The sequence below is a fragment of the Mesocricetus auratus genome, unplaced genomic scaffold (assembly GCF_017639785.1).
Source record: "Mesocricetus auratus isolate SY011 unplaced genomic scaffold, BCM_Maur_2.0 Super-Scaffold_100014, whole genome shotgun sequence".
Classification (NCBI taxonomy): Eukaryota; Metazoa; Chordata; class Mammalia; order Rodentia; family Cricetidae; genus Mesocricetus; species Mesocricetus auratus.
Genome location: NW_024429197.1, coordinates 17,817,194 through 17,832,199, shown reverse-complemented (window position 1 = coordinate 17,832,199; position 15,006 = coordinate 17,817,194).

Sequence of the window (15,006 nt, the reverse complement as noted above, 5' to 3'; positions counted from 1 at the left end):
GTACCATTGAGAAGGCTGGGTGAAACCGTGCTGGTAGCGTCTACCATAGTGGGCTGGACTTGGAATCAGTTGGAGACTGGGTCTAGAGGGTCAAGGGCGGTGATGGTATTCTGGAGACAAGGGAGGGGCACAGAGGAACAGACGGTAGATAGCGCACACGCAAGCACGCACACATACACACACACACACAGGGGGGTCATGCGTGTGTGGAGGGGTTCTCTCCTTCTCTCATGTGCACACACACACACACGGGGGGGGGTCATGAGTGTGTGGAGGGGTTCTCTCCTTCTCTCATGTGCGCACACACACACGGGGGGGTCATGCGTGTGTGGAGGGGTTCTCTCCTTCTCTCATGTGCGCACACACACACGGGGAGGTCATGCGTGTGTGGAGGGGTTCTCTCCTTCTCTCATGTACACACACACGGGGGGGGGGTCATGGGTGTGTGGAGGGGTTCTCCTGTCATGTGGGACGTGGGGATTGAATTCCGGTTGTCCATCTTGGCATCAAACACTGCCTTTGCTCTGCTGAGCCATCTCGCTGGGCCCAGTATCACTATTACTTTTAAACATTAGCCTGTGGGCAGTGGGTTTCACAATGGTATTTTCACAGACGTCACACTCTTGTGTCCCTCCCTCATGCTTAGCCCCTTCACTGTCTCTGATTTCCCTTCCCCCTGGCACCGCCTCCTAACTCCTCCCATACTGCACCTCCCAACCCAGTCCACATATGAGAGGAATCACTTCTTTCTAAATTTGGTCTCACTTAACGTGGTCTCCAGTTCCATCAATTTTCCTACAGGATAATGTGATTTCTTTCCTCTTTATGGCTGAATAGAACTCCGTGGTGAATAAGTGGCACATTTCCTTTGTCCATTCATTTATAGATGGGCGTCTGAGCTGCTTTTATGATTCAGCGACTGGGATAGTGAAGCAATAAACAGGGATGTCTGCAAGCATTTCCCAGCCTTGTTCTTATGTCATCATCAAACGCAGTCCTGTGATTGTTGATCTTGACATTTGTTTGACTGGTTGTGCCTTCCTGTGTCAGTTTACTGGTCTGGTCCCCTGAGACCCAGACCCGCCCGCCTGTTGCTAGGTGGAGCTGAGGTCCCTGTTACCTCGCGGGTCCTGAGCCACATCACAGTGTGCACAGAAGTGTTTGGTTGTTGATGTAGCACTTGGCATTTTTTGTCTCCAAGAGCTTTCCCTGGAAGCTGTGTCAGCCTGCAATTAGCTCCCTCAATCAGGAAAGCAGCTCGCATGAGCAGAGGCTCATCTCAGGGCTGATTGTGGCAAGCTGGGGAGGGGCCGCAAGCAAGTCTGCTCCGCAGTCTCTTTCTGGATCTCTTTTCCTTCTTCCATCTTAAATAACTGCCTGATTGTAAAGAGGGGTGACTCACGACTCGAGATGTCTTCAGTAACTTTGTGGGGAGGTTAAGAACGAAGAACCACCCCCCTCCTCTCTCCCCCTTCTCAGAGACCAGAATCCCACCTGCGCCACTTGCTCCCACAGAAGGGGAGGGGGAAGAACGCAGATCAGGCAGGGTGGGGGTGGGGGTGGGGGTGTGGGAGGCTTTTCATTGCCAGTAAAAGCAGGTGGCTTTCCCTTCTTCACTGGATCGACCTTTGACCCTCATCTCAGTGTTGGGAGCACACTTAGTAGCTGTAAATCACCCCTACCCTGACCTGGCTCATGTTGTTTACCTCCTGGACAAAAAGTGCTTCCTTATGTCTAACTGAGAATTCTTAGTGAATCTCATTTTAACTTAATCCATCTCATGGGAAGCTCTCTTCACCAGATTCTTACCAGTCTTCCCTCCCTCCCTTTCCCCCTTCCCTCCCTCCCTCCCTCCCTCTGTCCCCACTCTATTCCCCCTCCCCCTCCCTCCCTCCCTCCCTTCTTCCTTCTCTCCTTTCCTTCCTCCTTTTATTCCAACACATATTGTGAACCTAAGGCTGATTCAGCAAACACATACAGATGTTTCCAAGGCAGAGGCCAATAGGACTCAAGAAGACCCAGAACCAGAGCGGGCACCTGGTACAAGCTGTCATCATCCCACCAGCTGAGAGGCTGAGGCAGGAGGATGAGCAGATCAAAGTCTGCCCAGACAGTCTCAAGAGAACCCTGCCTTTGAATCGAGAAGAAAGGAGAACAGTGTGGGGAGCCGCCCCCACATTCTCCGTTACAAGATGGCGCCGACATCCGTTGTCAGTTGGAGTAAACAACCTTGGTGCGCACGTGCCTGCTACTTTTCTATCCCTTACTCTCTGCCTCTCCTGTGGCGTCATATGGGCTGACGAGCAGGAGCCAGTCAGGAGATGACACGTCCGAGGCGGGGACTGCTGAGCTATATAAGGGTTGGGCTTTTCGCTCCCCGGGTCTCCACTCTGTAAGCTTATGCTCTCCCTCTCAAGACGCATTAAAGCTGTTCTGCAGAAGGATCCTAAGTGTGCCGCGTCGTTCTTGCTGGCGAGACGGTAGCGCGGGACAGAACAGATCTGGGGCTGTAGCTCAGGGGTGGAGCTCATGTAGCAGTCCAACAGGCAGCCCAAGAACAGCTGCTGCTTGTGGTTGGTACCTGGGGCCCAGGGGAGGAGTGTGCAGCTGGGGGAGGCCACAGGTGCAAAAGGATAGAGAGTTGGCAGCCAGGCTGGGGATCCTGGCAGAGGGTGCGTCACCCAGGCCCACTGGGCCATTCAGAACACTTTGGCTTCCTTCTGAAAACAATGGGAAACTACTTGACCAGTTTTGAGTGGAGGAGCCTTTTGAGCCATCGCCATTTTGAGTGATCTGACTTGGACTTTTGAAGCTCCTCAGATTAGAGGATCCAGCGGGTAGGAGTTGGAGGAAAGAGATTACCCAAATAGGCCTCTTTATCTGGGGAGTCACCTCTCCCTGAAACTGTCATCAGGGAGGGCAGACTGCTTGGCTCTGTGGCCATGCAGCACTGCACAGCCCAGGGCCCCTGAGGTATCACTCCTCTCTTTCACAGAGGGTTTCAGAGCACAGATTGTAATGCTGGGCCCACTCAGTTATTCCTTATATAAGCTTTGGCTGATTTGCTCGTCCTGTCTTTTTCTTTCAGATGTTTTGTTGATCGAATTGTACTCTTGACATGTTGGGGACCTTTTCCAAACGCCACCTAAGGGTGGCAAAGTGCGATTAAGGCTCATTTGCTGACAAAAATAATGGGAACATGTCAGCTTCACAACGGAACAAGGCTTATCATCTTCACAGTCATTTCTGTCATTGAGGCCATTACGACTGCTGTTCCAGCTTGGCTGGGGGAATCAGGGTGTGGGGTGAAAGGAAGAGGTTTGGAGGATCTTTGAAGTAAAATATTCAGAGATTCTTCTTCTCACACCTCATGCTCTGTGTGATGCTGGGCACATGACAAAGCCTTACCAAGTCTCAGTCTCCTTCCCTGTTCATTGGGCACACTACCTGAGTCTTTGGATGGGTGAGGAGTCAGTCACATCTAAATTATTGCCTGGGAGATTTGCATTTCCTCTTGTTTAGTGTTAAGTTTGTATCTGGGACACCGGAAAGCAACAATGGCTGTGACAGGTGGTTTGTTTTTCTCTCCCTAAGTCTGACAGGGTTAGGGTTTGAAGGGGGAAGTGTCACTCAAGGCTTAGGTGCTTGAACACGAGGTTCTCGGTTGATGGTTTTGTTTCGGGAGGCTGTAGAATGGCTGGCTGCTACAGCCTGCTGGAGATGGGCTTGGAGGTTATGGTGTAGCCCTGCTTCTGGCCCCCAGATCTATTGCAATCTGATAACAAGCAGCTGCTGCATGCTGCCACTGCACAAATGGTGTGGGCAGCCATGCCTTCCCCATCATGACGGACTGTAGCTCCTGGACAAGCCTCCCCTCTCTTGGGCTGTTTGTGTTGGATGTTTGGTTACAACAACAAGGTAAGAGGGTAGTGAAGAGCTTGTGTCAATGTTATCCTATTAAATCCTCAGGGACTCAGGGTTCTTTTGGCCTCTTTAGCTAAAATAGCAATTAAAGATCCATCCATTACACTAATTTGGATTGCAAGTGGGGGAGGGGAGGCAAAGAAGGGACCAAGGATACTGGCCCACCACCTTTAAGGAAGACTCCTCTATGCTGTCACATGATTCTGTGCTCATCAGCTAGAATTCAGGTAACATGGTCACAGCTAGCTGCAAGAGATGCTGGGAGATGGAGTCTTAATCCTGGGATGTCTTTTTTTGTCCATTTGAAGATAGAGGATTTGAACACAGTGGAAGCCAGAGTGACTGCCTATCAGTCCCCTCTCACAGGACGTCCTAGCGGAAGGAGAGAATGGGAGGAAGCAGTAGAATCCATGTCCTGTAGACACTTCCCATAGACAGTCATTCTTTCTTTGTCCACCATAGCCAGTCAACTACCTTTCCAGAACATCCCCTACCCCCCAGTTTCCATGGAAACAACCCCAGCCCAGTCTGACTCATGACTCACTTAGGACCATTGAAGACTCTGCCATCTCTTCTCCCAACTTCATTCCAGCCTATAACTAAGATCCAGTGGGGTTCTGACTGCCCTGTCCTATAGGATAAGCATATCCTTCTGAGCTCAGTTTGAAGTCAAGGCCTCCCAAGATGGTCCCCAATGTCTTGTTCATTCTGCTCATCTCTGTTTCCAGCAGCTGAGTAGACTGTCTTCCTGACAACTGAGTGTGCCCTGGCCTCTGATTTCCCAGTTTTTCTTAGACCCTTTCTAGCTTTCCTGCTTGGAAAACTCCTGATCATGCTTTAAAACCCATACAAATTTTACTCCTGTGAAGTCTTAGCGATTGTGCCACGCATTTGTCTGTGGCTCACTCAGATCCCTTCCTTACTCATCTCCTCTTCCATTCTTGACTCCGGCAGACTATATTCACAGAAGCTCATGAAGGGACCTTGTGGATAGGCCGGTCACAAAGGAGGCACTAGCAAGAGTCTGGAGGGTGGAAGGGAGGGAGAGGGAGACATCAGCGCACTTTTCACCTGCTCTCCTGGGACAGTCTCTGATGGCAGCTACCTCCTTCATGCCCTGGTATGGTCTCAGGTTCAGACAGCGCCACCCTCCCACCACTCTCCACCTCCCCATGCCCACAACTCTGACTCCATGTCTGATGCCCCTGGATTGTAGTGAAACCATCCCCTCTCACTAGCTTTCCCTTCCTGGGGTGCTGGTGGCTTCCCACTGACGTTGACTTGGGGGCAACATTAATTCGGCTTCTCAATTCTTGGATCACCTAGGTAGCCAATCCCTTGCATTAGATGCCAACTGTGTGAAACATGCAGGACAGTTTCTGCTTCCTTTACTGGACCCTGGCAGATTCCCATGCTTGGTCCCTGAGTGTGTGTTCAAGCAGAGCAGTCGGATGGATACTGGATGAGCGCTGTACTCTCAGCCTGGGCTTCCCTAGCTCTCTGGTCACCTTCTACAACAGTATGCTCTGTGCTTGCTCCCTTGGGACATGGCTGGGGACATTGGCACCAGCCCAGCACCCTGCATCCTGGGCACTGTTGATTCTGCTTTATGACTTGGCAGAAAGGAAAGGGAAATAGACCAGAGTGGGGAGGATGGCTCCCCTGTCTTCTTGCCTCTCTTATTTTAAACTCAGGGCCTTGTTTCTGGGGTCAGGCAAGGATTTATGAGTGTGTTTAGGCTGCGACATGAGGGGACTGTGGCGAGAAATGTTCTGTCACGCTCTGACAGCCTTTGCAAGGAAGCAGCTGGAATCAGGAGAGGGGAGGTTTTCCTTAGCTGATAGAAGCTCATAGCCTGAGCTTTACCGCCCCTTTAAATGCCACCTAGAGGCACTTTGCCTTTGCCAGGCGGCGTTTGCCACGGGAGCACCCAAAGTTCTCCCAGATTTGTCTGTTCTAAAGACAGAGTGAGATGAGAGATTAAAGCTGAGGTGGCGTGGATTTGAATTAGACACCAGGAGGGACTTCCATCTTGTCTGTGGGGGTGACATGGGGGGGGGCTTGAGAACACTGTCTCCACCAGTCTCCTCAGCCTTGGCTCCACTTGCCTCTTGACTGTGTCCTTTGCATCAGCTGTTTTCTCTGCCTCCCTGCTCTTTCTCCTTTTTACTGGACCTTTCTTACCCTTCAAACCTCACAGCTCAAATGTCATCTCCTCAGGTTGGTCTTCCCACTGCCTGGCTGTATTTTATTATCCCACAGATCGCCATCTGCCACTTATTTCTTTATTCCATACCTGGTCATTAATTGCCAGTCCATCAGCTTTAGGAATTATTTTTAGAGAGTTCCTCCAGCACTTCCTGCCACACAGAACAGTAGCACACCAACATGGTAAACCAGTTGTTTTAGGGGCACCACAGAGGACCAGTTAGCATGGCCCAGAGTGGCCCTGGCTATGCCTAGTTAGGGGGAGCCTGGAAACTTCAGCTGGGGTGTAGGGTGAGGAGAGAATGGGAATGTTATCTTTTTTGTATCAGGAGATTTTTAAATTTTAGATACAAACATTTGAAAGTAACATGAGTGGATAAAACAATTAAATCAAGTAATCACAATCCAACATGTAAAAGACTATGACTATTGGAGGACCACAAGTCTAATCAGGTGACAGTTACAGGGTGTTATCAAGTCATTTATCTAAGTCTGTTTCTACTTTTTTTTGGGCAGGTTAGCTTAAAAAATTGTTCTCGAAATAAAATTACATGGAATGTAGTTTTAATGTAAACAATAATGCCACTGTAAAGAAAAGTTTTGAGTGAATACATTTAGCAGAACCTAGTATGCAACAGGTGTTATGCAAATGCTAGCTATAAATGCTGGCTAAGCTAAGAGATCTGTTTTCTTCATGTTCATCTGGTTCATCTGATACAAAGGTTGGTTCTGTCACGAAGTCCCCTTGCTTTTATGCAAACTGGAACTTTTTAAATGGAGACCCGTGAATCAGTGAATTGAAGCTAAACCTATCAGATTAGTAGTACCTGGAGGTCAAACACACTGAGTTTATCTTCTTGTATCTTCCTGAGCTGATGCTGGGTGTATATAAGCAACAGCTCCTAAATCAGTATGATCCTAGGAGACCAAGAGAGATGGCATCCAGGGAAAATGGAGCAGAGCTCTCTGGAGTGATGTGAAAACTTATCTAGCTAATGGATGGCAAGATGTCTTTCTCGGTATCTGTGTTTATTTCTTTGCTTCGTCAGGGATGTGAAGAATATGCCATATATCTATATATCTATATCATTTCTTTTTATATGAGTTTTTATTTGTCTCTATTTTGGCAAAATACAAATTTTTTTGCAAAATACAAATTTTAAATCGTTTTTCTTTCTCTTTCTTTTTTATTTAAGTTAGAAACAAGCTTATTTTTACATGTCAATCCCAGCTCCCTCTCCCTCCCCTCCTCCCCTGCCCTCCCCACCAGGCCCCCCCCAGTCCTCCATCCAATCTCCACTCCAATTCCCAAGGAGGGTGAGACCCTCCATGGTGGATCTCCAGAGTCTGTCATTTCATCCAGGGCAGGGCCTAGGCCCTCCCACAAAAGTCCTGGCTGAGAGAGCATCCCTCATTGTGGGATGGGCACTCAAAGTCTATTTGTACGCCAGGGATACATACTACCCAAGGCCCCATAGATTGCCTAGGCCTCCTCACTGACACCTACATTCGGGGAGTCTGGGTCAGTCCCATGTTTTCCACACAGCCATCAGTCTGGTGTCCAAGAGCTCCCCCCTTGTTCTGGTAAACTGTTTCTATGGGTTAAACCAGCCCTGTCTTAACTCTTTTGCTCATCAGTTCTCCCTTTCTGACACTGGATTCCAGGAGTTCAGTTCAATGTTTATCTGTGGGTATCTGCCTCTGCTTCCATCAGTCGCTGGGTGAAGGTTCTGTTTCCCAGACTCTCTGGCAGTGGGATTGTATTCTGGCACTCCCTTGATTCATGTCTAAAATCCATATATGAGTGAATACATACCATGTTTCTCTTTTTGTGACTGGGTTACCTCAGTCAGGATGGTTTCTTCTAGTGCCATCCATTTGCCTGCAAAATCTCAAAATTCCATTGTTTCTTTCCCGCTGAATATTACTCCATTGTGTAAATGTATCACATTTTCTCTATCCACTCTTCAGTTGAGGAACATCTAGGTTGCTTCTAGGTTTTGGCTATTACAAATAATGCTGCTATGAACATAGTGGAATAGACGTCCTTGTTGTATGAATGTGCATCTTTTGGGTATATGCCTAAGAGTGGAATTGCTGGGTCTTGTGGTAAGTTTATTCCCATTTTCCTGAGGAATCTCCACACAGATTTCCAAAGTGGCTGTATTAGTTGGCACTCCCACCAGCAGTGGAGGAGTGTTCACCTTTCTCCACATGCTCTCCAGCATAAACTGTCATTGGTGTTTTTCATTTTAGCCATTCTGACAGGAGTAAGATGGTATCTCAGAGTTGTTTTGATTAGCATTTCCTGGATGGCTAGGGATATTGAGCACTTTCTCAAGGGTCTCTCATCTATTTAGACTCCTCTACTGAGAATTCTCTATTTAGTTCTGTACCCCACTTTTTGATTTGGTGTTTTGGAGACTTGGTCCTTGAATTCTTTGTAAATTTTGGAGATCAGCCCTCTGTCAGATGTGAGGTTAGTGAATATCTTTTCCCAATCTGTGGGTTGCCTTTTTGTCTTGCTGTGTGTGTCCTTTGCCTTACAGAAGCTTTTTAGTTTCAGGAGGTCCCATTTGTTAATTGTCGATCTCAGTGTCTGTGCCACTGGAGTTATGTTTAGGAAGGGTCTCCTGTCAGTGTAGCTGGATTTATGTTGAGGTCTTTGATCCATTTGGACGTAAGTTTTGTGCATGGTGATCAACATGGATCTATCTGTAGTCTTCTACATGTTAGCCTCCAGTTACGCCAGCACCATTCGTTGAAGATGCTTTCTTTTTTCCATTGTATAATTTTAGCTTCTTTGTCAAAGATCAGGTGTTCATATGTGTATGGGTTAATGTCAGGGTGTTCAATTGGAATCCATTGGTCTGTTTATTTTTGTGCCAATACCAAGCTGTTTTTTTAGGACTATAGCTCTGTGATACAGCTTGAAGTCAGGGATGGTGATGTCTCCGTATGTTGCCTTGTTGAACAGGGTTGTTTTGTCTAACCTGGGTATTTTGTTTTTCCATATAAAGTTGATTATTTTTCTTTCAAGGTCTGTGAAGAATTGTGCTGGGATTTTAATGGGGATTGCATTAAATCTGGATATTGCTTTCAGTAAGATTATCATTTTTACTTTGTTGATCCTTCCTATACAAGAGCATGGGAGATCTTTCCATTCTCTGGTGTCTTCTTTAATTTCTTTCTTTCAAGACTCAAAGTACTTGTGATTCAGGTCTTCCATTTGTTTGGTTAGAGTTATCCCCAAGGTATTTTATGTTGTTTGTGGCTATTGTGAAGGGTGATGTTTCTCTGATTTCTTTCTCAGCCCTTTTGTCGTCTGCATATAGTAGGGCTACTGATTTTCTTGAGTTGATCTTGTATCCTGCCACTTTGCTGAAGGTATTTATCAGCTGTAGGAGTTCCCTGGTAGAGTTTTTGGGTCACTTATGTAAACTATCATATCATCTGCAAATAGTGAAAGTTTGACCTTTCCAAATTGTATACCCTTGATCTCCTTTTGTTGTCATATTACTCTAGCTAGAACTTCAAGTACAGTATTGAAAAGGTATGAGGAGAGGGGACAGCCTTGTCTTGTTCCTGATTTTAGAGGGATTGCGTTGAGTTTCTGTTCATTTAGTTTGTTGTTGGCTGTTGGGTTCCTGCATATAGCTTTTATTATGTTAAGTCTCTGTTATCCGGGATCTCTCCAAGACCTTTATCATGAAGGGGTATTGGATTTTTGTCAAAGGCTTTTTCGCATCTAATGAGATGATCATGTGATTTTTGTTTCTCAGTTTGTTTATAGGGTGGATTACATTGATGGATTTTCATATGATGAACCATCTCTGCATCCCTGGAATGAAGCCTACTTGATCATGGTGGATGAGGTTTCTGATGTGTTCTTGGATCCCATTTGCCAGTATTTTATTGAGTATTTTTGCATCAGTGTTCACGAGGGATATTGGTCTGAAGTTCACTTTCTTAGTTGTGTCTTTGTGTGGCTTGGGTATCAAGGTTATTGAAGCCTTGTAGAAAGAGTTTGGCAAAGACCCCTCTGCTTCTATTGCATGGAATGCTTTGAGAAGAATTGGTATAAGCTGTTCTTTGAATTTCTGGTAGAATTTTGCACTGAGGCCATCTGATCCTGGGCTTTTTTTGGTTGGGAGAACTTTGATGACTGCTTCTATTTCCTTAGGGGTTATAGGTCTATTTAAATTGCTTATCTGTTCTTGATTTAATTTTGGCAAGTGATATCTATCCGAAAAATTGTCCATTTCCTTTAGATTTTCTAATTTTATGGAGTACAGGTTTTCAAAGTATGACCTAATGATTCTCTGGATTTCCTCAGTGTCTGTCGTTATGTCCCCCATTTCATTTCTGATTTTGTTAATTTGCATGTTCACACTTTGCCTTTTGGTAAGTTTGGATAAAGGTTTGTCTATCTTGTCGATTTTCTCAAAGAACCAACTCCTCATTGCATTGATTCTTTGTATTGTTTTCCTAGTTTCTACTTTATTGATTTCAGTTTGATTATTTCCTGGCATCTACTCTTCCTCGGTAAGTTTGCTTCTTTGTGTTCTAGAGCTTTCAGTTGTGCTGTTAATTCTCTAGTGTAACTATTCTCCAGTTTCTTCATGTGGGCACTTAGTGCTATGAACTTCCCTCAGGGCACTGCTTTCAAAGTGTCCCATAAGTTTGGGTATATTGTGTCTTCATTCTTATTGAGTTCTAGGAAGTCTTTAATTTCTTTTATTATTTCTTCTTTGACCCAGGAATGGTGCAATTGGGCATTATTCAATTTCCATGAGTTAGTAGCGGTTTTGCACTTTGTGTTGTTGTTAAATTCTAATTTTAACACATGGTGGTCTGATAAGGTGCATGGAGTTATTCCAATTTTTTGTACCTTTTGAGGTTTGATATGTTGCCAAGCATGTGGTTGATTTTTGAGAAGGTTCCATGTGGCACTGACAAGAAGGTATATTCTTTTTTTTTTTTTGGATGGAATGTTCTATAAATGTCTGTTAATCCCAATTGGGTCATAACTTCTATTACTTCCTTTGCTTCTTTGTTAAGTTTCTGTCTGGTATTCCTGTCTAGTGGTGAGAGTGGGTGTTAAAATCTCTCGCTATAAGTGTGTGGGGCTTTATATGTGATTTGAGTTTTAGTAATGTTTCTTTTATGAACATGGATGCATTTGTATTTGGGGCATAGCTGTAAGAAATGACCTCCTTTATCTCTTTTGATTGATTTTATTTTAAAATCTAATTTGTTAGATGTTAGGATTGCTACCTAACATCTTGGGTCCATTTAATTGGAAATCTTTTCCCAACCCTTAACTCTGAGGTAATGTCTGTCTTTGAGGCTGAGGTGTGTTTCTTGTATGCAGCAGAAGGATGGGTTCTGTCTTCAAATCCATTCTGTTAGCCTGTGTCTTTTTATGGGTGAGTTAAGACCATTAATGGGATATTAATGACCATTGATTGCTCATTCTTGTTTGTTTTGGAATGGTTGATGGTGGTGGAATAATATGTGGATTTCCACCTTTTTTTCCTTTTGGCTGTTGGTAAGGTGGGATTATCTATTGCTTATGTTTTTCTGATTGTAGTTAACTTCCTTGGGTTGGAGTTTTCCTTCCAGAACTTTCTGTATGGCTGGGTTAGTGGAAACATATTGTTTAAATCTGGTTTTGTCATTGAATATCTTGTTTTCTCCATCTATAATGATTGATAGCTTTGCTGGCTATAGCGGTCTGGGCTGGCATCCATGGTCTCTTAGTGTTGGTAGAATATCTATCCAGGACCTTCTGGCTTTCAGAGTTTCCATGGAGAAGTCAGGTGTGATTCTGATAGGCTTGCCTTTGTATGTTACTTGGCCTTTTTCCTTTTCTCCTCTTAATATTATTTCTTTATTCTGTATGTTCAGGGTTTTTACTATGTGGCAAGGGGACTTCCTTTTGTGGTTCACTCTAACTGGTGTTCTGTAGGCTTCTTGTACTTTCATTGGCATGCCTTTCTTTAGGTTGGGAAAGTTTTCTTCTATGAGTTTGTTGAATGTTTTCTGCCCCTTTGAGGTGGTTTTCTTCACCTTCTTCTATACCTATTATTCTTAGGTTTGGTCTTTTCATGATGTCCTATATTTCTTGGATATTTTGTGTTAGGGATTTGTTAGACTTAAGATTTTCTTTGGTTGATGAATCTATTTCCCCTAGTGTATCTTCAACACCTGAGAGTCTCTCTTCCATCTCTTGTATTCTGTTGCTTATGCTTGCATCTGTAGTACCTGACGTTTTCCCAGCTTTTCTATTTCCAAAATTCCTTCAGACTGTGGTTTTTTAATTGTCTCTATTTCAGCTTTCAAACCTTGCACGTTTGAATAGCTTCTTGCAATTCTTGCTTTGTCTTTTCCTCTCTTTCATGCATTTGTTGGATTTTTTTGTATGTCTTTTCTTGCATTTTTTGGTTTGTTTTTTCTTCCATTTCTTTTAGGGATTTTCTCATATCCTCTTTGAGGGCCTCTATCATTTTTATGAAGTTGTTTTTAAGGTCTTTCTCATCTGCTTCATCTGCAGTGGGGTGTTCAGGTTTTACAGGTGTAGAGTCTCTAGTCTATGGTGGTGTCATATTGGTTTTTCTGTTGCTGGATGTGTTTTTATATTGTCTCCTTCCCATCATTTCTTCCCATGGGTACAGAAGGAGTCTCTTCTGGTGGTTATGTGACCACGGTTCCTTTCCAGTGGGTGGGAGCAGGCCAATATCCTGGTGGCTTTCCTATTGCATGAATGGAGGCCATCCTAGTATCAAGACCTTGGCAATCTTTGGGTAGGCTAGACCCTCACCTGTCCCATTGGTGGTGCGTAGGCCGGGAATGCTATCTTAATAACATGTGTCCTTCAGAATTCCACTTAACATTATTAGGTGAGCACCAGGCTAAGTCCATATTCCATGGCACTCATATGACAACCATTCTGGATACTGAGTTGATGTCTAGGTTTGTTTGGGTTGCATGTGAGCTGCTGAGCTGCTGTATCCAGGCTGTCTGGGATGGCCTCACAGTGGAAGCTTCAGGACTTTGAGAACCAGGAGATGGCTTGCATCGAGGTTGGGCAAGACCAGCCGTGTTTGGTCTGCCAAGGACCTCATAGACCAGCACATGCTATGGATGCTGAGAGTATAGATGGTGAGTCAGGTGCCTGGATTCCAATCGGCAGTTAATGAGAGGGCAGGTTAGTTCACTTCCTCGTACCCTACTTTGCCCCTTATAGATGTGATGGATGATACGAGACTAGCACCTTCCTCCAGCTTCTATTCAGACCTAGAGGATGTGATAAGGCCCCAGGATGCTTGCAGTCCTGCACCAGCAGGGGAGTTAGTACCATGCATAGTAGATGCTAAAGCCAAAGGCTATTGTTATTTCCCCTCTTGGTGCTATGCCTGAATTACAGCACAGCACCCCCCCTCCCCACAGATTAATAAGCTGGAATTCCAGTCTGAGGTGTCAGAGTAAGCCTCTTTTCAGATAGGGTCTTAAGTAATCGTTGAAATAAAGCTGTTGGGGGTCCTAATCTAATTGGACTGATGTAACTAGAAGAAGATGGAATTAGGGCACTGGGTAGGAGCCTGGAAGCATAGAGGAAAGGTTTCACAAGCACACAGAGAAGCTGGCCACCTGTGAGCCAGGGGTCGAGCCTTCCTGGAAGCAGTCCTACTTCTCGTTCTTGGATGGTGTCTTCACAGCTGTGAGGCCATGGAGTCGGGACTTTACACGCTTGCTCTGAGGTATTAGGTTGGATATCCAGCACAGCCCAAGACACAGGATTAGGAGTGGCACAGGCTGGGCTGGGTGTGGCTCAGGGAACACAGTGCTGCTGGGCAAACATGAGAGCCCACGTAACTCATGTACTCACGCCAATGCTAGCCACAGAGTGTGCCTGTAATTGCAGCACTACTAAATCGGGATGGGGTGGGTAGAGACAGGAGAAGTCCACAGAAGCTGCTAGGCCAGCCAGCTTAGTGTGTGTAGCAGTGAACAGAAAGAGATGCCGTCTTCTAAAAAGTAGAAGTTGAGGACTAAACCTTGAGGTTGTCCTCTTGATTTCTACACATACACAAGTGTGCACACGCAAACACACACACACACACACACACACAGAGAGAGAGAGAGAGAGAGAGAGAGAGAGAGAGAGAGAGAGAGAACAAACATACAAAGATAAATAAAAAGGTCTCAGACTCAGAAATCTGGCTTGTGTCCCAGTCCTCATCCGAGTACCAGGTGAGCTCAGCTCTCTGTTCCTGCTGTCCCCCACTTGCCCAAGCAGGGATCACGGTACCATGGGAGGCCACTGTCTGGGATTTGCTCACTGGGTCAAAGCTGAATTAAGGAAGTTGAGATGGTTTTGGTGACAAGAAAGCAAAAAAGCAAGGTGTCTGCTTGCCTGGGCCCCAGGACAAGCACAGTTGGTGGCCCTGGGCCCAAGCTTGATTCTTCCCGAGTATGACCCTAGTCTATATGACCCTAGTCTCTCTGCTTCAGCAGTGAGGGAGCAGCTGCTGCCTCCTCACAACCTTCTGGCTGGAGCTCCATTTTTCTTTGAGGCAGAATCAAGACACAAATGGAGACAGCTTTGTTTCACAGATGGGGAAACTGAGGCCGGTGAATATCAAGTTAGTTTCGACTAATTGGATACTCCGGACTGTCAAGTGTTTGAAGCAAGGGTCCCTTCGGCAAAAGAAAGCCTTCATCCTTCCCTCTCCCTGCAACACCAACGCTGGAGCCTTCTATACTCCAAGGTTAGAGCCAATCCGAAAGAGGCAGGCGAGAATGCGCCCAATTGATTGGAGCAAGGCAAGTCCAAGGCGGAGCCAAGCGGCTGACTGACAGGAGCAGTAG